This window comes from Dipteris shenzhenensis, chromosome 31 (assembly GCF_047967505.1).
Source record: "Dipteris shenzhenensis isolate YYH24624 ecotype China chromosome 31, Dip_SZ_1.0, whole genome shotgun sequence".
In the NCBI taxonomy this organism is placed as follows: Eukaryota; Viridiplantae; Streptophyta; class Polypodiopsida; order Gleicheniales; family Dipteridaceae; genus Dipteris; species Dipteris shenzhenensis.
In genome coordinates, this window is record NC_141626.1 from 43976281 (window position 1) to 43987779 (window position 11499).

Here is an 11499-nt window from a genome sequence, read left to right on the forward strand (position 1 = left end):
CAAACTACTTTGAATTTTCACAAACATAACACTCAAGGGCAAGGAGAGTAAAATTTTTTCCATTTTACGAAAGCGGTAGGAAAGAGCAAATATTTGGTGTCGTTACTGGGGAGACTAGCGTCTCAAGTAACAAGTAAACATACGTAGGTATGTGTAGAAAACAAACTACTTTGAACTTTCACAAACATAACACTCAAGGGGCAAGGAGAGTAAAATTTTTTCCATTTCTAGTCAAACAATCAACCCCAAGCATCAACCTTGGGTTACTACCTTAAGAAAATTTCTTTATTTCTTAAATAGAAGCCACTTGATAAACAACCAGCCTAGGTAGTGGACACAAATGTATAGAGCTTGCAATTTTGACCATTTCACCTTTTTGCAAAAGAGCAAACGAGCTATCCATAACAAGTTATGGCTCGGAAGAGTTTAGGGTTAAAATCCTATACCTAACCCTAAACCTAAACTCATTTCCTATAAAAACCCACTCCACCCCCTCATTCTTCATCTTTCACATTTTGCCTCCATCCTCTTCTTCATTTCGAGCCCTACGCACGACACTCCTCCCTCTTCATCGACCACCACCTTACTCCCATCCTCACATAGTAAGTGACTTCGAGCCCATCTCGCAGCGATAACCTAGCCATCCACCCACCATCCATTGTTCCTCAACAATCCCGTGACATCGAGAAAGACTTGGAGAGCGATCAGGTGACCACCTCTTCCTCCCTTTTGATTTCCGTCCGTCAAGTTTTTTATTTCTTCTCTCTTTTTTTCCCCCTTCCCATTTCCACCACCCCCTCCATCTCCACCACCCCCTCCCCTCTTCCCCCCTCCCTCTCCATCTCACCCCCCCCCTCTCTCTACTCTATACACAAAAAAACCCCCAACCCCTATTCCCCCCCCCCCATCCCACTCCCCCCCCCCCCCCCCCTCCCCCCCCACTCACCCCCCCCCTCCCCCCCCCCTCCCCTCCCTTCCCACCCCCCCCCCCCTCCACCCCCCCCCCCCCCTCTCCCCCTCCATCTCCACCACCCCCTCCATCCTCTTCCCCCCCTCCCTCTCCATCTCCACCACCCCCCCTCCCTCCATCTCCACCATCCCCTCCCCCCTCCATCTCCACCACCCCCTACCCCCCCTCCCCCCTCCATTTCCACCACCCCCTCCCCCCTCCATCTTCACCACCCCCTCCCGCTCCCCCTCCCCCTCCATCTCCACCACCCCCTTCCCCCTCCCCCCTCCATTTCCACTACCCCCTTCCCCTCCCCCCTCCATTTCCACCACCCCCTCCCCGTCCCCCCCCATCTCCACCACCCCCTCCCCCTCTTCCCCCTCCCCCCTCCATCTCCATCTCCACCACCCCCTCCCCCCTCCCCCCTCCACCAACCCCCTCCCCCTCCCCCTCCCCCCCCTCTATCTCCACCACCCCCTCCCCCCACCATCTCCACCACCCCATCCCCCTCCCCCTCCCCCTCCCCCTCCCCCCTCCATCTCCACCACCCCCTCCCCCCCCCCTCCCCCCTCCACCACCACCATCTCCACCACCCCCTTCCCCCCCCTCCCCCCTCCACCACCACCACCTCCCCCTTTCCTGTCTCTCTTTCTCTCTCTCTCTCTTATTCTCTCTCTTTCACTCTCTCTCTCTTTCTTACTCTCTCACTCTCTTTCCCTCCCCCTCTCTCTTTCTTTTTCTCTCACTCTCTCTCTCTTTCTTTCTCTCTCTCACTCTCTCTCTCTCTCTTACACACACACTCTCTCTCTTACTCTCTTTCCCTCTCTCTATCTCTCTTTATCTCTCTCACTCTCTCTCTCTCTCTCTCTCTCTCTCTCTCTCTTTCTTTTTCTCTCACCCTCTCTCTCTTTCTTTCTCTCTCACTCTCTCTCTCTCTCTCTCTCTTTTTCTCTTTCTCACTCTCTCTCTCTCACTCTCTCTCTCACTCTTTCTCTCTCTCTCTCTCACTCTCTCTCTTACACACACTCTCTCTCTCTCTCTCTTTCTTTCTCCCTTACTCTCTCTCTCTCTCTCTTACTGTCTCTCTCTCTTTCTCTCTCTCTCCTACTCTCTCTCTCTCTCACTCTCTCTCTCTCTCTCTCTTACACACACACACACACACACACACTCTCTCTCTCTCTCTCTCTCTCTCTCTCTCTCTCTCTCTTTCTCTCTCTTACACTCTCACACTCTTTCTCTCTCTCTCTCACACACACACACACACACACACACACTCTCTCTCTCTCTCTCTCTCTCTCTCTCTCTTTCCCTCTCTTTCTCTCTCTACCTTTCTCACTCTCACTCCCCCTCTCTCTCTCTTTCCCTCCCCCCCTCTCTCTCTCTCTCTTTCCCTCTCTTTCTCTCTCTACCTTTCTCACTCTCACTCCCCCCCCCTCTCTCTCTCTCTACTCCCCCCCCTCGTCGACGACTCCTCCGCTCCCTACAAACTACCTACCCTACCTACCTAAAGCAAGGGCCTAAGCCCTTGCTCTACACCTGCGACGTGGCGGTGCCCGTTAACCCGCCCCGTCGCCCGCCACGACTGCGCCCCCAGCTCTGCCACTCACCCCCCGCCCCGCCACCCATAGCCCCGCCACCCCGCAGCCCCCCGCCCTACCACCCCGCACCCCTGTGCCCTGCCACCTTGCCACCCCACAACGCTGCGCCCCGCCTTCTCCCCTCCCCCCGCTCGCAAAAATCCGCCCCCCCCGCGCCGCCGCCGCGAACCACCCCCCCACACAGGCAAAAATCCGCCCCCCCTCGCACCGCCGCGAACCACCCTCCACAGTTCCCAAAAAAAAAAACTAACTAACTAACCTAACCACTAACTTTACCTTAGGTTAGCCTAACCTAGGTTAGGTTAGTCCCATTTAGGTTCGGTTAGCCTAACCCAGGTTCAGTTTACCTTAGGTTAGATAAGTAACCTTCAGTTAGTCGCTAACTGTAGTTAGTGCATTCAGTTAGGTTAGTTTAACTAACACCTTCAGTTAGTCACTAACTGTAGTTAGTGCATTCAATTAGGTTAGTTTAACTGTTAGTTAGTTAGACTAACTGGACCATTAGGTTAGTTGCTTGTACTAGGTTAGCTCAACTAACTGTGGTTAGTCCGCTACAGTCAATCTAACATTAACTAGTTAGGTTAGACTAACTGTTAGGCATCTAACTATACAAATAGGTTAGTTAACCTAACTAGATTAACTTTGTTCAAACCCCTCAGTTGGACCTAAAGTCCATTCACACCACCCTTAGGACCCCCCCACAAAGCAAAATTTACCCCTACTTTAACCCCTTGAAACTCATTCGTTTGGGAGCCAAACTGAACCCCGTTTGAACCCAGATTTCACACACAAAAACACCACGCTACGAGGTATTTTTCCAACCCATTGCACACCATTTCGGCATCCCTAGCACTCATTCATTCACGCCCGCCCCCGTGTGAGCCTCGTTTCGCACACATTTGTTCATACCTTCACGCTGTGACCTCCGATTAACGATCCGTCTGCACCAGCATATTTTCCTACATACGTAGGACAATCTTAGGCACATTATTAACACGACGGTCCCTACACAAACTAACACCACTCTAATCCTCCCAACAAAACTACATCCACACCCGCACTTGTGGCAGAGACACCCTTGGCAAATCTCGCCCAATCTGCATGCAGCTACGTTTCGGCCAACGCCTTTGACTCCAACGCTCGCCACATCTGCATATCACTCCGCTGCAACAACCGCCCCCGCCAATCCTCTACCTCGAATCCCCCCCTGAGATTCAACCACTCCCATTAACTCCTCCACACCCCAACATGGCTGGACGCTGTCATGACAATGATGGGGATATCGACCTCGATGCAGAGGCTGACAATTTCTTCAATCAAAGAAATAACAACAATCAAGGCCGACGCCCCTTGGGAAAACTGGAACTTCCCAAATATAATGGTAGGGGAGATCCAGCCCGCTTCCTCCAGCATTTTGATGCCGCATGCCACGCAGGTGGAGATCAATCCCATAAAACCAAGGTGGCTTGGTTTCCCATGGCCTTAACTGATGAAGCGTCTGAATGGTACCTAGACCTTCTAGTGGAAGAGCGCGCCACATGGGACCTACTTCAAATAGAATTCAAACGACGCTTTCAAGCGGAGAGGCTACAAGATGATCCCGCTCTCCAACTAAGCAAGGCCGGTGAGAAGATGTACGCACGTACTTGGGTAAGATGAAGAGATTGATCGCCAAATGTGACCCACGCCCAGATGCAAAGTACCTCACAGCTTGGTTCATAGCAGGTCTAAGAAAGAAAATCCAAAAGGATATGAAAAAGATAAGCAGCTATGAAACATTTAGTGCTGCTCATGCGGCAGCCATTGACATCGAGGATGGCATGACCGACTCAGACACTAGCAGTGATGACGGCAGATCTAGTACGCGAGATAAGTGCTCGAAAAAGGGTAAATCAAAGGACACTACCAAAACATCCAATGAAGATCGCCTAGAGGCCATGACCATGAAGCTGAAAGAAGACATGGTGCAGGCCATGGAACAAAAACTTCACTTGTCTTAGTCGCCAACTCAGACATATCCATGGCAAGAAAATGTTCGGTGTCCACACTGCATGGCCAATCATACAACAAATGAGTGTTCGGTCCTAAGAGCCAGGATCACTGCACAAGCAAATCCACCACCAAGGTTGTGGTGCCATATTTGTGTCATCGGCGGCCATGATGAGAACAGTTGCATCTTCAACATGTGCAATAACCTGCCTCGACCTCAATAATACCAAGCGGCACCCATGCCAGTATGCAGGTAACTGGCACTTGCACAAGTGCCCCCAGCTCCGAGGCTAAATCCTGTATCCGTTCGAACACAAGTCCCACAACTCCTTAGGAATCCAAATCCATGACCATATCCAAGAGCACCAAACCTAGCTCCTCAGGCAATTCGAATAAATCAATTACAAAACGAGGAAGTAGACTTGTTATTTGAGTATGAAATAGAGTACCCAGTGTACTATGTAGAAGGTGCAGAGGGTCTAATACCAGTTTATGCAAATCAAGTCCGACCCAACACATTTCGAGCACCAATCAAGTGCTACAGTTGTGGCAAAAATCATCGGATCATAGAGTGCCCTCATCGTGGTAGCCCCGCTACTTTCCAACCACTCTGCAGAGATTGTGGCATAGGACATGCCTATATGGATTGTCCCATGAAAAATAAGGTCCTAGAACAAACAGAGGTTAAGCCTGACGTCCCAATCGGCATCATTGGTGTGGACCATCAAAGTTTGGGTCCGGCAAGTGTAAAATCACAACTTGTAAATGTAATTGCACGCCAACATAAAGAGGCCACCAAGGACCCTAACATCCCAATCCAACTAAGGCGACTTCTTAAAAAGAAAGCACAAGTGCCTCCACCTCCGCCAAGCAATGAGCAGCCAAGCTCATCCACATCAACTCCTGAGCCTCAAATAAAAGAAGCTCCATACCTAAATGCAGAGGTGGAGAGGGCTCGCTTTCAGGCACTTCAACAATGGGTACAAAAGGAACAAGCTCAATTTGAAGCTGAGAAACAAGCTCAATTTGAGGCTGAGAAACAAGCTCAAGACCCAATCCATGACTTGGCCCCACAAAGTAATGATACTGTACTTGAGCCTCTATTCCAACAACAAACTCCACAACATAATGTACCGCCACCTCAACTTGAAGGAGCCGCACTCTCTAGCATCCTAAGTTACCCTGTGTCAATTCCCATCGGAATCCTCCTACGGAATTGTCCCAATCTTTGGGAGAGTTTCAAAGGCTGGATTGAACTCGCAAATCCCCCTCCACCTATGAACAACATTGAAGAGATCCCTGTGCGGATGGGTGAGAGAGATGACATATGCAACATTACTGTGCCTTTGATCCACAAGGCATATAATGAAGTCCAAGCCAAGCAAGCACCTCAAAATGCCATGAAGGCCTACGAGTTCTCGATTACTTCAAAAACTACACTTCTGAGTGATATCATCCCGTCTTTTAAAGCAATATTATGCACAGTTCTAAGCTTGCCATAGTAGTCACACTTCTGTCCATCTTTGTGTTTTCCTTTTGACACTTTGCTTACAAATGCACGTTCCTGATCAAGAGATAATCTCTTGCGCCTCTCTTCTATTGACCTATAGAATTTTAACAAGATCATCATATGCTGGTGTAAGACTGGAGAGAAGTATTGCTTTAGTGTCATCGTCTTCCATACATACACCAAGATCAGTGAGTTGTTAAAGAATCGAGTGCATTTGATTCAGGTGTTCTTTCGATCCTCTGTCATCTTCAAGCCAAAGAATTGTTGCTAGAGTAGTACCTTTGAATTTTGAAGCCTTGACCCAAGCAGTGTCTCCACTGTAGTCCAATTTTTGCATGCCATCTTAGAGAAGTCGAGATGATGACTATGTTGAGATATTGAGCTCCACTCATGATATGCCAGGGTGACCGTTGTGCATTTATGTCACTGACTTGTTAGTAGCTCAAGAAAGCAAACCAAGTTCGCGGTGTCCTAGTAAGAGGACCAGTGTTGCTTTCCTTTTTCCAGTTTGGGAGCAAATCTCTGCAGGTAGCATAGCCGGAAGTGCAAGAGTGCACTGTCTCAAATTGAGATGCCCTTCGCGGTGTGGTGAGAGGGCAGTATATGCTACGAGAAAAGGGCGAAGTCCCCGGTGACTTTATTTTTCTGATTCGAGGCCATTTTGGGGCCCGTTTTGAAGGCAGAAGTTCTTCGTAGGCACTCAGAAAAAGGCCCGATTTTTGCTGTGCGACCACTGCTCTGCAGGTCGGTGAAAAGTTACCACAGAAATTGCAACATATGCCTGTGCACAGAGATACTGGGAGTTACAGAATCATCCTTATTGCCTGTTGATGCAAAATCGTCACTAGGAAGTGACTGTGTGGTCAAATACCACTTTCATCAGTTTTGCAGATTTGCCCGTGTGAGGCAGAAGCTGTGTTTTTTGCAGTGACAGAATTTTTTGCAGTGTTCTGTAATGGCGTCTGATTCTCTTTCACAGATTGTCAGTGAAAAGCTTGACAAGAACAACTTCCAAGCATGGAAGTTTAGAATGATGAATTTCCTTATGGGAAAAGGCTATTGGGAGTTCATTACAGGAAATGAAGAAGAACCAGTTCTTCCTAATGTTCCCAATCAACAGGAAATGCAGGCATTTAAAGGATGGCATGAGAGAGCTAGAAAAGTTATGTACTGGCTGTCTATCGATATTTCGGATTCTATCATTGTGCATATTCAGGATGCAAGTACGCCAAAGGAGGCATGGGATACTTTGGCAAAAATGTACCAGCACAAATACGCAAGCCAGGATAATGCAGCTCAAGTAGGAGTTGCACAATGTGCAGAGAGAAAATATGAGATCAATGACTACCACATGAAGGTGAAGAAAATTACAGATGCACTTGCTTCCATTGGGTCACCAGTGGAAGATGATGATCTAGTTTCTGTGACCTTGAATGGTCTAGGAAAGGATTATGCACAGTTCCGGACATCCATTGCCCTCCGTGAAAAATTTCCTGATTTTGAGGAGTTGTTTGCTCTTCTAATTTCTGAAGAGCAGAGAAATGGTGGTGCATCTTCTTCAGGAGGAACTTCAAAAGAAACTATCTTCTACTCAAATGTTGGAAGAGGTAGAGGCAGAGGTAGAGGAGGCCGATCTGGAGGCCGTTGTAGAAATCAGAATATGCAGCAAACTCAAGAAAACCAGTCCTTTAGAGGAGGACGTGGTAACTCTAGAGGCAGGGGAGCCAAAGAGGTCGTGGTGGATGGCAGAGAGGCCAAAATGCAAACAACAATGTTGAATGCTACTATTGTGGTAAAATGGGTCATATGGCTAAAGACTACTACAAAAAGCAGAATGACATTATGAATGGAAAATTGCAGCAAGGCAATTATGCATCTTCTAGTAGACAGGGTGATGACAGAAATGAGCATCTGTTTATGGTGCAGCACATGACCAATTCTGTGACAGAAAGAAATGATGTGTGGTATGTTGACTCAGGTGCGTCAAACCACATGGCAGGTCATGCAGAATGGATGCAGGATGCAAGGAAAATGGAAAGGCCAGGATTTGTGGAGACTGGTGATGATACTGTACATCCTATTGTGCAGATTGGTAAAATTCCTTTGTCTATGCAAGATGGGAAAAAGAAATACCTGTCTAATGTATTTCATGTCCCGAATATCACCAAGAACCTAGTTTCTATTGGTCAAATGGTTGAGCAGGGCTTGCAGGTCAGATTTAATCCTCATGGATGCTTTGTTGAGGATATAAAAAATAACGGTCGCTTGATAGCAAAAGGAAAGAAGAAGGGCAGGATGTTTACGTTGGATGTGGACATGCCTGAATTGAGTGCAGCAATGTTTGCACATGGGACTGGTGTAGTTGCAGATATTGATATCTAGCATAAACGCATTGGTCATGTTAATGTACAGTGACTTAAATCAATGCAAGCCCAAAATATTGTTGCACGATTGCCTAAATTCAAGGTTGCAAAAATGCATAAGGTATGTGAAGCTTGTCAATTTGGAAAACAGGCAAGGAAACCATTTCCTAGGCATGTTCAAGAGAGTAAGAAGCCATTGGAATTAATCCACTCTGATGTGTGGACTACTAAAGTTGCATCTATTGGAGGCTGTCATTATTTTGTCACTTTTATTGATGACTACAGCAGAAAAGTTTGGGTGCATTTTATGAAAAAGAAAAGTGAAGTGTTTGGGCATTTCAAAGCTTTTAAAGCTATGGTTGAAAAAGAAACAGGACTGTAAATAAAATGCATAAGGTCAGATGGAGGGGGAGAGTACCTCTCAAATGAGTTTGCAAGGTTCCTGTAGGAGCATGGCATAAAGCAGCAATATTCATGCAGTCATACGCCATAGCAAAATGAACTTGTAGAAAGGAAAAACAGGCATATTGGAGAGGTATCTCGGGCCATGCTAAATGAAAAAGATCTACCAGATTATTATTGGGCTGAAGCAGTTGCTATAGCAGTTTACATAATGAACAAGACTCCCACTGCAGCAATACATGGCACGATGCCAGAGGAGATGTATACTGGTCTCATTTGAAAATTTTTGGTTGGATTGCCTATGTTCATGTGCCAGATGAGTTGAGGTCCAAGTTGGATCCAAAAGCTGAGAAGTCCATCTTTATTGGTTATTCTCTACACAGTAGAAAGGGTATAGATGCTACAACCCTTCTACTCGTAAGTTTACAGTGAGCAGAGATGTTTTTGATGAGATGAGCAACTGGTATAAACCAGTAAATGTGATTGATGATGTAGATGCATAAAATGGTAATGCTGCACAGAATTCATAGCAGCAATCACGAAATATTAGTGGACTTGCAGTGTCCTCTAGCAGTGGTTCACATACTTCGCCATGGACAGGCAGACTGAGATCAGGAGAATCTCCGCAAAGCAATGCAGATAGTGGTATACAGGTATCACAAAAAGGAAAAGAGAAGGTAGATTAGCCCATGTTTGATGTGAATGCAGGTCACTCTTATGTGGATGGTGAATCCAGTGGCTCAGAATAGAGCATTGATGATGAGTTAGGTATTCCTTCTATTGTTACACCTGGAGTAAGGAAGACCAGGGATGTTTTGAGAGCACCTGGTAGTGAGCCTATTTTGCACAGGTCTAGCAGAGTCAAGTATCCTGTGGATAGGCTGAAATATGATGGATTTACATCCATTCACTATGCATATATGGTCAAAGTGATACAGGAACCAGAACCCACTTCTTTTGAACAAGCCATGGGAAAAGAAAAATGGGAGAAAGCCATGGATGAAGAAATGGATGCCTTGGAAGCAAATGCTACATGGGAATTGGTGCCTTTACCTAAAGACAAGAGTGCAATTGGCTGTAAGTGGGTTTATAAGGTGAAGCACAATGCAGATAGTTCTATGAACAGATACAAGGCAATATTAGTTGTCAAGGGGTATGCACAGACATATGGCATTGATTATGAAGAAACATTCAGTTCGTTTGCAAGCATGGCAACCGTAAGAGCAGTCATCGCTATGGCTGCATCAAAGGGATGGTCTTCACATCAGATGGATGTAAAGAATGCCTTCTTGCATGGTGATTTGCAAGCAGAGGTCTTTATGGAGCAGCCACCAGGTTATGTTCATGCTATTCATCCTGAGTTTGTTTGCAGGTTGAAGAAAGCATTGTATGGCTTGAAGCAAGCACCTAGAGCATGGTCTGACAAGATAGGACAATATCTTGTCACTATTGGCTTTTAGATTTCCAAGGCAGATTTCTCACTTTATGTGAGAAAAACAGAGAAAGGTATTATGCTGCTTGTCATCTATGTTGATGATTTGATCATCACAGGTGATAGTGATGAGGATATCCTTCATGTAAAAATACTATTGAAGCAGAAGTTTGAGATGAAGAATTTGCAGTCACTTGGAGTAGCAAGAAATAGCCTACAGTTGCCTTGTTGAGCACAGAGGCTGAGTACAGGGGTGCAGTAATGGTTGCATGTGAGGTAGCTTGGTTGCATAAGCTACTCTATGATATGCATCAGTCTACAGATGGTCCAGTTGTCATTTATTGTGACAACATGAGTAGTATACACTTGGCAAATAACCTAGTCTATCATGCTAGAACAAAGCACATTGAGGTGCATTATCACTTTGTGCAGGAGAAGGTTTTACTAGGTCTGATTGATCTAGTTTATGTCAGCACAGAGGATCAGGTAGCTGACATATTCACGAAGGCATTGGGCGCAGAGAAACTACGCAAGTTCAGAGACCTGCTTCATGTGGAGCAATTGGGATTGAGCTCGAGGGGGAGTGTTGAGATATCGAGCTCCGCTCGTGATATGCCAGGGTGACCGTTGTGCATTTATGTCACCGACTTGTTAGTTGCAGATGCGGTTGGTACATGCGGTTGGTACACTGCCCATGAATAATAGCTAGATGACAGCTATCCTTATGTACTCTAGTTCGTGGCTCAGTTGGTATGTCACCTTAGTTAGCTGAGTTTGGTTTGAGACCCACATATAGGGTTCTTCTATTTCTTTGTACTAGAGTTCTTTTGGCTTTCACAACTAAGAAGAGGAAAACTGTTTTCAACCTCCACCTTTGTGTGTATTCCCCCATTGTGTATGTGAGAAAGCTACAAGTGAGACTCCTTTCCTCTCTCCCACTATCTTCATAGACTATACCTTCCACTGAGCGCTCTTCCAAGGATTCCATGAACCTTGTTGTTACTTTCCTCCCATTGGTCTACTAATTCAAGAGAATCATGAGACTTTTACCAGTCATCTTCTTCTCTGTATTTGAAATAATTGACCAAAATCCCTTCTCCATCAGATACAACTGAAGCGTGAGCTGCCATATGGGAAAGTTGATACCATTGTATGTAACCAGCTTCACCGCATGTTCAGAATTGCTCTCCATCTTCTCAACCTTTGCTCTGATACCACTGATAGCCCTAGGATCATACATAACTATTTCATGCACG